Here is a 13815-nt window from a genome sequence, read left to right as displayed (position 1 = left end):
ATATACAAGAAAAAGGACACAGAAGTCCCCGATTCACTCATGTACCAGGTAGCTGGCCTGGTGACACAGACTCGCATCAAGCTCTTTGAAACCTGAGGCTGGAGGATGGCAAGTTCAAGGCAAGCCTGGGCTGTGGAGAGACAGCTTACCATTGCTGCCGTCACCATTTTAATTCCTGCTCTGTCCTCCACACTGGCCTGTCAGCGACAGGACCATCTGCCAACCCAGCAGTTTTCTGGAAGCTTGTTCTTTGTATCCACTTTCCCGCCCCTCACCAAGGGAGAGGGGGACACAGCCAGCACAGGAAGGAGCCAGTCATTTCGGTACCTCTGAGGTTCTGAGAGTCGAGGGATAACTCAGTTCACATACAGTAGCATTAGGCTGACTCCGAGTCTGCTAGAGTCCCCCAGATGCAGACATGAGCTATCTGTCCTCCAGAAGCCACCTATACACCATGGCTGAGTAGTGTTGTTGTGTGACAAAACTCTTCCTTGGGTAACACCACACATACAGGTATGGGATCCCACAACAGACAAATGTACAGACACCACCAAAGTCCAACCTCGTGTACCAGTGAGGATTATCGAGGTAACTTACAGGAATATGGGTGAGAGGTTACTCACAGGAGCAGAAATGACTCAATGACAGATTCACCACTAAGACCCACCTCAGCATGGGTGACAGCTCACAAAGCTCGGAACCTAGAGTACACGGCACAGCCTTCAGGCAGCTCATCAGGCTGGAGAGTGACCTTTCTAAGTGACTCTGGTCTAAACCTCTTCCAGGCAGTTCAGCCAGTTTCTGCTTCTTTCGGGCAGCTGGTCTGGTCTCATGTCCTTGCAGCTCATCTTTCCTGAGCCTTCTCCGATGGTCTGTTCTAATAGTCGCAGAGGGAATTTTCAGCTTTTATTTCTTACTCTGTTGGGAAAGGGGGGGGTAGTGAATTTAGCCTGTTTCAGGGACTTCCTGAAGCTATTTTGAGGTGTTTGTTATTGGTGTACTTTTTTGGGCTACTTTATTGGTTTTACTATCTACCACCCTTCCAACCCCAACACACACACACACACACACACACACACACACACACACTAGGTAGGAGAGAAAGATGGTTAGAGGGGAAAGGGAGCGTAGATCTCTTTAGACTACTTCCTGCTGATTCAGGGCATCGAGTCCCTTGAAGAAGTGCATTCTCCTTCAGGGTATCTCCAGCTATCAATCTAGCAAAACAGCAAATGGCACTCCAGCAATAAACACTGCCATTGACAGTCGCAACCAGCAGCAGCAGGGCAGCAGCAGCCACCACCAGCCCTTGTTGGGGCTCTCTTATTTATACTCTCTCAAGAGGCCCTAGATTTCCGAACATAAACTATCTACAGCTGGCAACTCTCCCCCCACCCAACCCCGAGCACAAGACAATCAAAGATAATGGCTGTGGAGAATCTGAAGCAGCCCCATGTCCCACACCTGGGATTAAAAATATATATACTTATATAACATAAACTGAGGGGTTTTTTAAAAGAAACCAAAATTCTTAGTATATTTCCCCGTTTTCGTCAAAAAAAAAAAAGGCTTTTCTCTAACATCAATAAACTATATACAATAAGAACAATTCTGAGAACTATTATATTAGGTAAGAGTTATATTTACAATATCCAGTCCATTTGCATTTAGCATCTTGGAGAAAGTATTCCATTATATGTCCTTCTTGGTAGGTCCAAAGTTCTGTACCCAGAGCACTTTCTTATCATAACTTGGACTTACAACTTACAAAACTCGTTTTAGACCTTAAACCATTTCCTTAGATCCTAAACAACTTAAGCTTTGATGTCTTTAAATCTTTAATAAGGAAAACAGTGAGACCATAACTTCCCAAACTTTAGCCTCAGCAGAGACGCAGAAGGGTCAATCTTTCCTGAGCAGACAGGAACTTCACAGCCAGCAGTTGCCAAAGCGAAAGACATGACGGAGGCCGCAGGCTGCCAGCTGCCCGGACAGCACCAGAGGTTTTCTGTATGGTTGGGGTGTCCAGTGTTCCGTCAACAGGCCCAGAATATCTGACAGACTTTCCTGTGAAGCAAAACTTTTGAAGGATTGGCCTACCTCGTCTCAGCACAGTTTGTCAACCGATGTCCCAGTGTCCTGCTTGTTCACAGTTTGGACGGACAGTGTTCTGTCAGCAGTCGCAGTCAGGGATGGTTTTTGCCCAGTGCCCGGCTGTGCCACGTTTGAAGCAAACTCCATTTGGAGGTTCTTCGGTCGCCATCATCTCCTTTGAAGTGGATTGGGTGCTGCCAGAAGCTGACTTGTCTGTCAGGAAAGCCTTTGAGTATGAAAACATCCTAAATGCCACCTTCTGTGGCTCTCTGGAGTGCTTGAAGATCTATCTGAAATCATCTGAATGCACAAACGTTGCTCGGCTCCTGCTGTTTCCTTTCTGTTTAACTTTGGAAACACACACGAGGCTAAATACAGCTCATTTCTGTAATGAACTAAACTAGTACCTAGCACGACTAAAAGTGAGATTATCTACAGGTGACTAACTACTAACTTGCACGTCTTAATTATCCTGAACAGTTTGCAACAGTGGCTTTCATAACTAGAGCTTTACGTTTTCAAATGAGTTACATATGTACAATACATTAAGGAAGAGATGAAACGTGTGTGTGTGTGTGTGTGTGTGTGTGTGTGTGTGTGTGTGTGTGTGTGTATAGCAACTATAACCTTAAATTTCTATTAAAAATCCATAACAATGTAAAATATGTGATACTTCTTGTTGCTTCCTTAGTGTAAAAGTAGATACAATAATTTTTTAATCCTATCATCCCTATACCTGTCCCTTTCCTTTTATCCCTGTGTGGCTATGCAGAGACATTATCAGTGACCCAAGAGCTCTTCAGATCAGTGGGGTTTTTAAATTGTCGTCATTATTTTGTTTTGGTTTTTTATAACCTGGTTATCCTCATCTGCTCTTGTCTGAAATGCCTCAGACTTTTTGCTGAGGAGCCTCAAGCTAGGGCCCCAAAGCCACTTCCTGACAGCAAGAGCTTACCCTCCCTGTCCCTCCTTAACCTGTCCAATGGCCCCTCTTACCATGCTTTACCTTCCCGGAGGATGGAAACTGTTACCCAACACCTTCTCAATTCTGAAATGATTCCTGAGCCTTGGAGGGGGTAGCTATACATGTCCACCTGTGACTGAGAAGTGGCCACCATGGCGAGGTGACAGCCCCTTGTTCCCAGGAGCTTCGCCCGTAGCTGAATTGAGGGTGGCAGCAACAGTGTTCCATGGGCTAAATTCACGTTTAGAAGGCAGTTTGACAGGCACATCACATTCATCTAAACCCATCGAAGTGGCTTCCCCACTGGGACCTATGCTCCCCCCAGCTATAGGTTTTTAGTCCTGGCTTTCAGTACTACACATGAACTCTGTCCTGTGGAGTGGTACTTAAATCCAACTGGAGGGCCGTTGGCCTTACCCACCATAGCCCAGCCACGATGGCACAAGCCAACGCATCCTGCCTAGCACGTTGGTGTTTTAGCATGCCGAGTCCATAGACAAGTAGGAATGATGGTGACTGTTCTCCATCAGCAGCCCGCATGGTCCCCTCTGTCACTATGAAAGCCAGGCAGCAGGGTGAGAGCTTCCAGTGCAGTCCCAGCTTAATTTCTCTATGTCTGTCAGTCAAAGCATCCACATGCAATGTCTTCAGGAATGGGGTTCCATTGTATAAATATTGGCATACAACCAATAGCAGTAGCAAAGGCGTTTTTGGTTTATGGGGTCTCAAGGCTGTTCCTAGCCAACAACTCACAGGGAGGGAGCCTATCCCTGACACTGGGGTTTTCTAGTCAGTAACGTTATGGCTTTGGGAGTGTCCCTTTTCACCCGTGTAGGGTTGTAAGGCAGGGGGAAACACCATTGCACTTAGTTGCCTCTCCAATGACTTTCCAAATCTGCAGAACACTCAGAGGTTAGCGTCATCGCATCAATGTAACAAAACCTTTCCCAGGGGACCGCCAGGCAAGGCAACATCCCGAGTCACCATCCCCTTACAAAGATAACCCGACAAAACACTCTGAAAGGGTCTAAAGTCTATTGTCACCTGTTCTCAGCAATTCCAGGTGAGCCCAGAGGTTCACAACTAACAAGGTAGGTCTAACACAGCATGGACGTTCCTTCCGTTTGTATCACTTGCTTCCTCCACAGGCCAAGATTGGGTACCACGAATGGGTAAGCGGTCTAACCTAATCACCTCCTACTCTTTAGTCATCCTCTCTGAGCAGGTATGTTTTCATATCCTGGAGCTCTTCCACGGGGTCTCCCTACATTTCTCCACCCCTGTTAAACTCAGTGGCCTTCAGTTAATCTACTCGGACCTACACAGGGCCAAAGGAGCGTGACCCTGCCCTCCCTTGCTGGTCCTGCTGGCTTCCTGGGTCAGCGTGGCCTTGGTTTGCACTGTAGCTCTTCACCACACGTGACTGTTTGGAGAACCTGGCTGGGCAAACTCTCCCCTTCCCTAGCGTAACCTTTTGCTGGAGAGGAAAGCATCCTCCTTAGTCTGGTGAGATAATCCCCCCCCCCCCGCCCCCAGGCCAATCCTGTTCATTTGCATTGCTCTGTCATGCGTGGCTTCTAAGAACTGCTCCACAGGCTTTATAAGGTATACCCTGGGGCTCCTCAGCACACGGCTCAGCTTTCTATCATTCCCCCCACATAGGAACTCCAGCTCAGACACAAACATCGCCGAGTTTGTCTATGTGTAGCTGGACAGACCTGTTCCTCCGCGTAACGACTTACTGTCTCCTCTAGGCTGTGTGCTTGCTTCATGGACTCTCTCCACACCCTGGTCCAAGTCACTTAGATCTGCTAAAGCCATTCCTGCTCCATAAACACCTTGCTCCACCCCCACCCGACCCCCAGACTCAGCAAAGCCACTAAGCTCCATCGCAGCCTCAAGGGCCCTGCCCAGATCAGTTATTTTCCTTGGCACCTTTGTGAAAACAGGTCTATCTGGCCCAGTGAACTGGGGTTCAAACACAGCTCCTCCTTTTCCTGGTTCCCTCCACAGCAGCTACCCCTTCTTTCTGCTCCCTCGAACCTCTGATATTTATGGGACCTCAGACAGAGATGGCCAAGTGTTCCTAATGGCTCTGTTAAGCCAGTCCATTGGGGACCAATTTTGTTCATGCTATCTTGAGTTATGAAGCCTTCAGAAGGGATGGGAAGTCACATTGACTCAGTTTGCCTGACTCCACAGCAGCCACACTGAGCCCACCCACTCCCAAGTCCCACAGTGTGAGGAACCAGGCTGTAGCAGGCTCTTCTTCCTCTTTCTCTTCTTCTTCTTCTTCTTCCTCTTCTTCTTCTTCTCTTCTTCTTCTTCTTCTTCTTCCTCTTCTTCTTCTCTTCTTCTTCTTCTTCCTCTTCTTCTTCTTCTCTTCTTCTTCTTCCTCTTCTTCTTCCTTCTCTTCTTCTTCTTCTCTTCTTCTTCTTCTTCCTCTTCTTCTTCTTCTCTTCTTCTTCTCTTCTTCTTCTCTTCTTCTTCTCTTCTTCTTCTTCTCTTCTTCCTCTTCTCTTCTTCTTCTTCTCTTCTTCCTCTTCCTCTTCCTCTTCCTCTTCTCTCTCTCTCTCTGTCTCTGTCTCTGTCTCTGTCTCTCTCTGTCTCTGTCTCTGTCTCTCTCTCTCTCTGTCTCTGTCTCTCTCTCTGTCTCTATTGTCTCTCTCTCTCTCAAAGATTTATTTATTTTATATATGTGAATACACTGTTGCTGTCCTCAGACACACCAGAAGAGGGCATCAGATCCCATTACAGATGGTTGTGAGCCACCATGTGGTTGCTGGGAATTGAACTCAGGACCTTTGGAAGAGCAGTCAGTGCTCTTAACCACTGAGCCATCTCTCCAGCTCTGATGGGCTCTTTCATTGCTTATTTAAACGTCTCCGCCAGTTCCAGCAGCTCAGGCACCAATGAGCTGCAATTTCTTGCCCTGGACTACTGTTACTGCCCCATGTGTGTCACAGTATAGATTTTCCTATTAAAACTCAGACCTGAGGGGTATATTCTGTTGGTTTTGCCCTGGTTTCTTCCTCTCCACTGAATCTTCCCTGGGTTCCAAGTTCTTGGATCCCGGCAAGGGCTCTTGAGCTCAGCTCTAGCTTGAACTCACTTTTCCTTCTGCCCCCAGGCCTTAAGAAGGATCAAACCAACACCCCACCTCACCTTCTCACGTATCCAGCTTACTTGCCAGGGCAGAGGCTAACGTGGGGGATGCTGCTGGCGTCTCTCTTGATGCAGTTCTTCCTTTACACCATCAAGTTCCTGCTTGGCCGCTGTCTCAGCCTCAGATGTGCTCCTAACCACGCACAGCAGTGACTTTGAGTCTCTGATGCTGCTGGCCACAATCCCAGCTCTTGCGCACTATTCTTTAGAGGAAATATGAAACGTTTCCTCTAAACCTTCAGCTGTCTTCAGGGCATCTCCATATTCACATGGTGGACTCCACTCATAAAGCAGGCGTGCCACCCCATACCACAGAGATGAAGGGTGCCGTCCTGGCTTCCTTCCCACAGACACTAGCAGTCCTGATGGCTCAACCTTAGTTGCATGTCTTACTATCCGTAGTAAGAACCATGCAGCCAATGTCACACCCAAAGGCACACGAACATACACCACACAAGAAGGAACAACTCTGTTGGAATTTCCTCTGCAGATGCCGCCTGCCCATCTCAGGTTGCTCAGCAACAGCCTCAGTTACATCCCTTGCTACCCACAGGCAGGACCATGCACTCAACACTCAATCCTCCCCAACTCATCTTTGGTTCTATTGTGTCCCTGTCTGGGCATCAATTGTGATGTATAACAAAATGTTTCCTGGGCAGACACAATACATACATATTCTCACTCCACCTAAGGATCCCATGACAGCCCAAAAGAAGGATACCACTAGAGTCCATCTGGTGAACCAGTGAATTTTATCGGTGAGGGGTTACTTACAGGAGCAGACATGACTCAAAGACAGCTGTAAGGGTGTTAGTTTACAGAAGCTGGGAACCGAGAGTCCACTGCACAGCCTTTCTTGGTCTAAAGCTCTAGGCTGCGCCGATGGTTTCCACGTCTTCTTTGCAGCTTATCATGTCTGAGAGTCCTCCTTCTGAGGGCACCTCTCAGCTTTGATTGTTTACTCTGGCAGGGTGGGGCCTAGTGAATCCGGACAGTTTCAGGGAACTGGGGAATCTATTTTGAGCTGTTAACATACCTGCTTAAGGGAAGCTATGATCTGTTTGCTTTATGGGCTCTTAGGTCTCTACTGTCTCCTCTGATTCTTATTCTACCCTAGTCCCTTTCAATCCCCCAACACCAGGTAGCAGAAAAAGGATAGAGGAGAAAGGGGGCGTAGACTCCTATAGGCTACTTCCTGCTGATGGGGGCACTGGATTCTTTGAGGGCAAGTTTAATTCTTGTTGTCAGAATATTCAGCAGTCCACCAAACCAGCAATTCAGCAGCGGCAGGAACCAGCAGGGACCAGCGGGGACCACGATCAACGGAGGCAGCAGCAGGGAAGAGCAGCAGCCCAGACCCTCTCGGACTCTCCTGCTTACACGCGCTCCAGAGTCCCCAGACTCCACATAGGCAGAGTCTCCAGATTTTGCAGCTAGCAAGAATTACACCCCACTAGAGCAGGAGACAATCACAGTTAGTGGCTGTGGACAATCTGAAGCAGCCCCATATTCCACACCTGGGATTAAAACAAAACATCTTCATATAACATAATAGGCTGTTTCAGTGACTGAGGAGACTGCAAAGGCACGTCCACGCCAGCTCAGGTTTTAGGACTTGCACAGGGAAGCAAAAAGCCTGGCACAGGGAGAACTGACCCATGTCCCCAGATCAGACAGACAGACAACTGTAGTGCCGGTCTCTCTAACCTGTACTTAGATTTATTTATTTAATTTTGTATGTATGAGTGTGTCGTCTGCATGTATGTGTGCTCCGTGAGCATGCCTGGTGCCAGCAGAAGTCAGAAGGCATCAGATCCCCTGGAACTGGAGCTGCAGATGACTCTGAGCTGTCGTGTAGGTGCTGGGACCCACCAGCAAGCTCTCTGAACCACTGAGCCACCTCGCCAGCCTCTGTAGTGCCAGTTGGGAAAAAGAAAGAGCAGGGATCATGGCCAGGACGTAGCTCAGTTGGTAGGGGACTGCTCTAGCATGTCAGAAGCCCTGGCTTTGATCCCTGGCACTTCATAAACGCGGTACAGTGGATCAGTGGCACAGTGTTTTTGATCCCAGCATTCAGGAGGTGGCAGCCAGAGGAGCAGAACAAGTTTTATGCCAGGCTTAGCTACAGGAGTCAGTCTCTGTCTGTCTGTCTGTCTGTCTGTCTCTCTCTCACACACACATAGAGGGGGAGGGGGAGGGAGAAATGGGTATTAAGACTAGGGAAGTGGCTCAGTGGGCAAGAACTCTTGCTACACAGGCATTAGGACTCGGGTTTGAATCATCAGAACCCACATGAAAAGCTGAGTATGGCTCTGCATGTACCTGTAAGCCCAGTGCTATCAGGAGTGGAGACAGGAGGATTGCTGGGGATTGATGGCTGCCAGCATCAAGTGAAGCAGAGAGTGCTAGAGCGACATCCGACATCCTCTTGTGGTCTCAATGTGTGGGCACACGGTATGCACATACCACACAGGTGCGCGCGTGCACACACACACACACAGGTACAAACACACAGGTACACACTCACACACAGATGCTGGTGAACACACACACACTCATACACTAAAACACATACACAGAAAGTAAAAATGCTAAAATCGCATTTACTTCAGGACCTGAGATCTGAGGACAGAACCGGCTTAATCAGGAACACAGCATGGACTGTGCTGCCCAGGAGCTGGGGGTGGAGCAGGTGCCAACAGATGGAAAAACACCAAGGATGGGGCGTTCTGCTTAAACAGACCACGGATGGTGCATGTGCAGGCAGGTAGGCGAGGGTGACAAGCTATCAATCACTTAGGGGGGCTGGGAGGGTGTCATCAGATATTGAGGGTGGGGCTTATGGATAAACTGACTGATGAGATTTTTGTCACTGCTGGGATGGCAATGATGGCATAGGAGCACAGAGGTGGAGACAGAGTTGAGGACTCTCAGGGTGGCCCCTTGGACATTCCTGTGTCTTTAGGCAAGACATCCCACCCCTGTTCCTTTTGGACTCCTGGGGTTGGTCCAATGCTGTCTGGCAGACCCCCTGGCCACTTTGGTCCGGGCCCAGTGACAGTTCTCTCCCCGTGCCATGCACTTACTCTCAGCTGGGGTGTTACAGTGGACTTGGTTGCCTGGGCAGGGCAATAGGGGGGCAGATGTGCTAGGGAGTGGTGGGGCAGGAAGTGGGACTTGGTCCAAAGGGAAGATGTTCCTGATGCAGATGTCAACGAGCCACACCACAGACCTGGGACACTCGGTATTCTCAAGGGGAATCTGGTTCACACTTTCGTAGCATGTCACTTTGTCCATCAAGGTTGCCTCAACAGCTGTGTGCATGCGTGTACATACAGGTGCACCCATGCACAGGTGCAAATGCCCACGTGGAGGCCAGAGGCTACTGTTAAGTGTCTTCCTTGGTCACACTCTACCTTAGTTTTTGAGGCAGGGTCGCTCACTCACTCAGCTGGACCCGCGCTCCTGTGGTCTTCCTGTCTTCCTCCTCCCCTCTCATTATCTGTTTGTCTATTATCAGACAGGGTCTCTTATTGAATCTTGAGTTTGCTGGCCTGTCTAGACTGACTGCAAGCAAGCCCTATTGTCTCCCCTGTCTCCCCTTTCCCAGGGCTGGAATTACACACACAATGCCTGACTTTTCTGCGGGTGCTGGGATCTGAACTCAGATCCTCATGCCTGTATGGCGGCCCTTTGGTCCACTTGGCCCCTGTGCCACCTCAACGGCTTTTACATGTCTTCTCGCTGCTCCAGGACGCCCATATAACACCCACACTATCTTGGCAAACCATGACCTCTCTGTCACCCACTATGTTGGGGCTACCAGAATCACCCCAAGCTCTTACCTCAGGCTCTCACCCAGGGCCTACTGTGTCCCAGTGTCTGGCCACCTGTCAGGCTGGAGTGATGTCTTTACTGCCTGTGTCAGGGAGGCACGGGGACCAGCTTGACTCTGCTTTCTCTCAGCTCTTTGCATGGAGTTTTTGTGGGAGCCAGATCTCACAGTTACAGCTTTTGGATCTTCTTGATTCCCTGAGGGGGCAGGCTCTGCCTTCCCTGTTTTGTGACCACCCCTAGCACCTTGTGTCTGCTGGTGACATTGTGCAAAAGCTTAAGTTCAGGAAGGAGAGACAGCTCTTTCCCAGTGGAGGGAGAGATATATTTTTGCACTGTAAAGTCGATTTGTTTTGTGAATGTGTGCGTATGTGTTCACGTGTGTGTGTCCCCATGGAGGTCGGAGGGCAAGCTGGGGTATCTTACCTTGGGAGCCTTAACGTTATTTTAAAATTTAAAATATCTTAGGATCTTTAATTGCAAGTGGGTGTATGTGTGTGCATTTGTGTGCACAGGAGTGCAGTGCCTATAGAGACAAGCAGTGTAGCTTCCCCAGGAACTGGAGTTATAGGGAGTTGTGAGCCAGCACCTGCTATGAGTACTGGGAGTGAACCCAGGTCTTCTGGAAGAACAGTTCATGTCCTTAACCACAGATCTCTCTCTCAGCCCCCACCTTACTTTTTTTTAAAAAAGGATTTATTTATTTATTTATTTATTTATTTATTTAGTATATGCATTGTTGTTTTGCTTGTGTGTGTGTCTGTGTGAGGGTATTGGATCCCCTGGAACTGAGTTACAGACAGTTGTGAACTGCTATGTGGATGCTGGGAATTGAACCCAGGTCCTCTTGAAGAGCAGCCAGAGCTCTTAACCACTGAGCCATCTTACCAGCTTCCCCCCACCCCCACCCCCGCAACCCCCAGTAAGGTTTTCACTGAGACCTGAGCATCACTGATTAGACTAGGCTGGCTGCCCAGTGAGCCCCAGGGATCTTTCTAGCCCTGCTTCTTTGGCACAGGGAGAACAAGCGTGTACCACCATGCCCGGCATTTTACGTGGGTGCTTGGGATAAGACTCAGGGCCTCATGCTTGCACAGCAAGCCCTTTAACAAAAGAATCACACCCCCCCCCAACACCCCACCATCTGTGTTTCTTGCTTCTGCTCTCTTGGGGTGCACAGGCCTAGGCAGGCCTCGTCCCCAGGCAGACTGCCAATCCCCACTCTCCCCTATCTCTGTAAGCATCTGGTGGCGGTTGGACCAATCCGTGATCTGGGCAGGATCAACCTCCTTTCTTCTTTCTCAGAAACCCATCATCCGCTTTTGGTTTCCCATCAAGAGGGTTGGCTCCTCGTCTCGTCCTGGGGTTCGAGCCTGTCCGGTATGTTACAGGGAGGCTGGTGATTGGCAAGCCTTGGGCATACCTCCATCCCGGCTCAGGCGGAAAGCAGCACTGGACAGGCGGAAGGTTATTTGACATCCTGATATTAAGGAGCAGGAGGATCTCGAAGTCAAGACCACCCTGGGCTCTGTAGTGAGGCTGCCTGCTTTAGCTACTTTTTCTACTGCTGTAACAAAACACTCCAACCAAAAGATCTTAGGAAAGGATTTATTCTGGCTGACAGCTTACGGCCTGTCATCAAGGGCAGCCAAGGGGGAAGCTAGAGGCAGGAAGTAGAAACCATGGAGGAAGGCTGCTCACAGTCTTGTCCAGCTACCCTGTTCTAAACGGTTCAGGTCCATCTGCCTAAGGGTGGCACCGCCCTTAGTGGGCTGGGCCCTCCCACATCAATTGGCAATCAAGAAAATGCACAGACATACCCACAGGCCAATCTGATGGAGCTAATTTCTCAACTGAGAGCTCTTTTCCTAAGTGCCTCAACTTGACACTCAAGATTAGCCATCACACTATCTTGAGCCAGTCATACATACACACACACACACACACACACACACACACACACACACACACACACATTCCCCTGACAGTGTGATGCAGCCAGGATCCCTCACTAGAATCTGCCATGCTGTTTGAACTTCCAGTCTCCAAAACTGTGAATTAAATACATGTTTTCTTTACTCCCTTCCCCTCCAAAAAAGTAGCCTCGAATTCCACTGGAGTTCCAATCGCCCACAGCAGGCAATACTAACTAACGTCCTATCTGTTCTGTTCTGTTTTGTTTTCAAAGGAGCTGGGGATGGAATCCAAAGCCTTTCGTAAGCTCGGTACCGCATGCTCCCAGATCCTCAGCAGTGGTTTCTAGGCAAATGCTCTTCCACTGAGTCATACCCCAGCTTCTCACTGGTGTGAATTCTGAGTAATCAGTCTGCTATCTAACCACAACTTCAGCCCCTCACTGAGGGGATTCTAAGTCAGGCCCAGCACTGGTAAGCTTACCCCCAACCCCCACCTTTTAATGTTTTTGGAGATGGGGGTCTTACTAAATTGCTTGGGTTGGTTTTGAACTCATGATCCTCCAGAGTAGCTGGGACTTCAAGCTTGCACCACTGTGTCTGGCTGCATGATACTTGAGACATATGGACTCCATTTGAAAATCTGTTTCTCCATTTTCCCAGCTGCTCACTTGACAACAGGGCCCAAGAACATGGGAAGGGAGCACAGCATGGAACACGGCAGGAACACGTGCATGCATGGAACATGGCAGGAACACGTGCATGCATGGAACATGGCAGGAACACGTGCATTCATGGAACATGGCAGGAACACATGCATGCATGGAACATGGCAGGAACACATGCATGCATGGAACAGGGCAGGAACACGTGCATGCGTGGAACATGGCAGGAATGCATGTATGCATGGAACATGGCAGGAACACGCACATGCATGGAACATGGCAGGTACACACATTCATCACCTCCTTCGGGTTTCCCAGAGGGAAAGGTTGGCTCCCCTTCCCTTCCCTGGGTTTCTAGCCTGCCAGGGATCCTGCAGAGAGGCAGGTGATTTGGTAGGTAACCCATCTGTGTGAAAACCCAGGGTGCGTAAGAATGTCATCACGGAGATAGCTCATGTGCACACATGTGAACACACATCCTAGTAAAACCGAGAGACAAGCAGCTTCCTTCTATGTGTGCCTAAATGTGTGTAGGCAGGAAAGAAGAGTGTTTCTGGTCCCTAGAGAACCCACAGTTAGGGGTTAGGGCTCGCCTAAGATGAGAAAGGCTATGACTCCTAAAGCATCCAGTCTACATGGTCTACCAAGAAAAGCACAAGAGTGTCACAAAGACTTTTCAATATAAGGGAGGGGAGGCCAAGGAAGAGGGGAGAGAGGGCAGAGGCTAGAACTCTGGTCTCCCCAGGGTCATGTCCAGGGTTGGTCTCTATAGGTACCTAGGGCATTTACTCCAGGCATAGGTGGCCAGCAGGCTTGGGGTCCAGGGACTTCATAATATGGATGGCTCTTTGGAGCTACAGAGCACTGCCCTGAGTAGTCGTGAATATATCAATGGACTGTCAAGGTTCGACCTGTCTAAAGCCATGCAAGGCTATTTCCCAATATTCTTGCCAGGCCTGGGGATGACAGATTAGGGAGTTGAAGAACATAAATCCAGTCTGGCCTCAATCTCCAGTCTTTCATGCATTTGACTGTTATAGTCCACAGTACCCCCCTCACGCCTTGAATAGGCTGCCCCTCTGTCTGCCACACCCTGCACACACAAGTAAAGCCAGAATGGATCAATCTCCCAGCCACACCCTTGCCCATGTCAGGGTCAGACAAGCGCTGCCTGAATACC

This window comes from Mus musculus, chromosome 5 (assembly GCF_000001635.26).
Source record: "Mus musculus strain C57BL/6J chromosome 5, GRCm38.p6 C57BL/6J".
Taxonomy (NCBI): Eukaryota; Metazoa; Chordata; class Mammalia; order Rodentia; family Muridae; genus Mus; species Mus musculus.
This window is presented reverse-complemented; position numbering follows the sequence as displayed.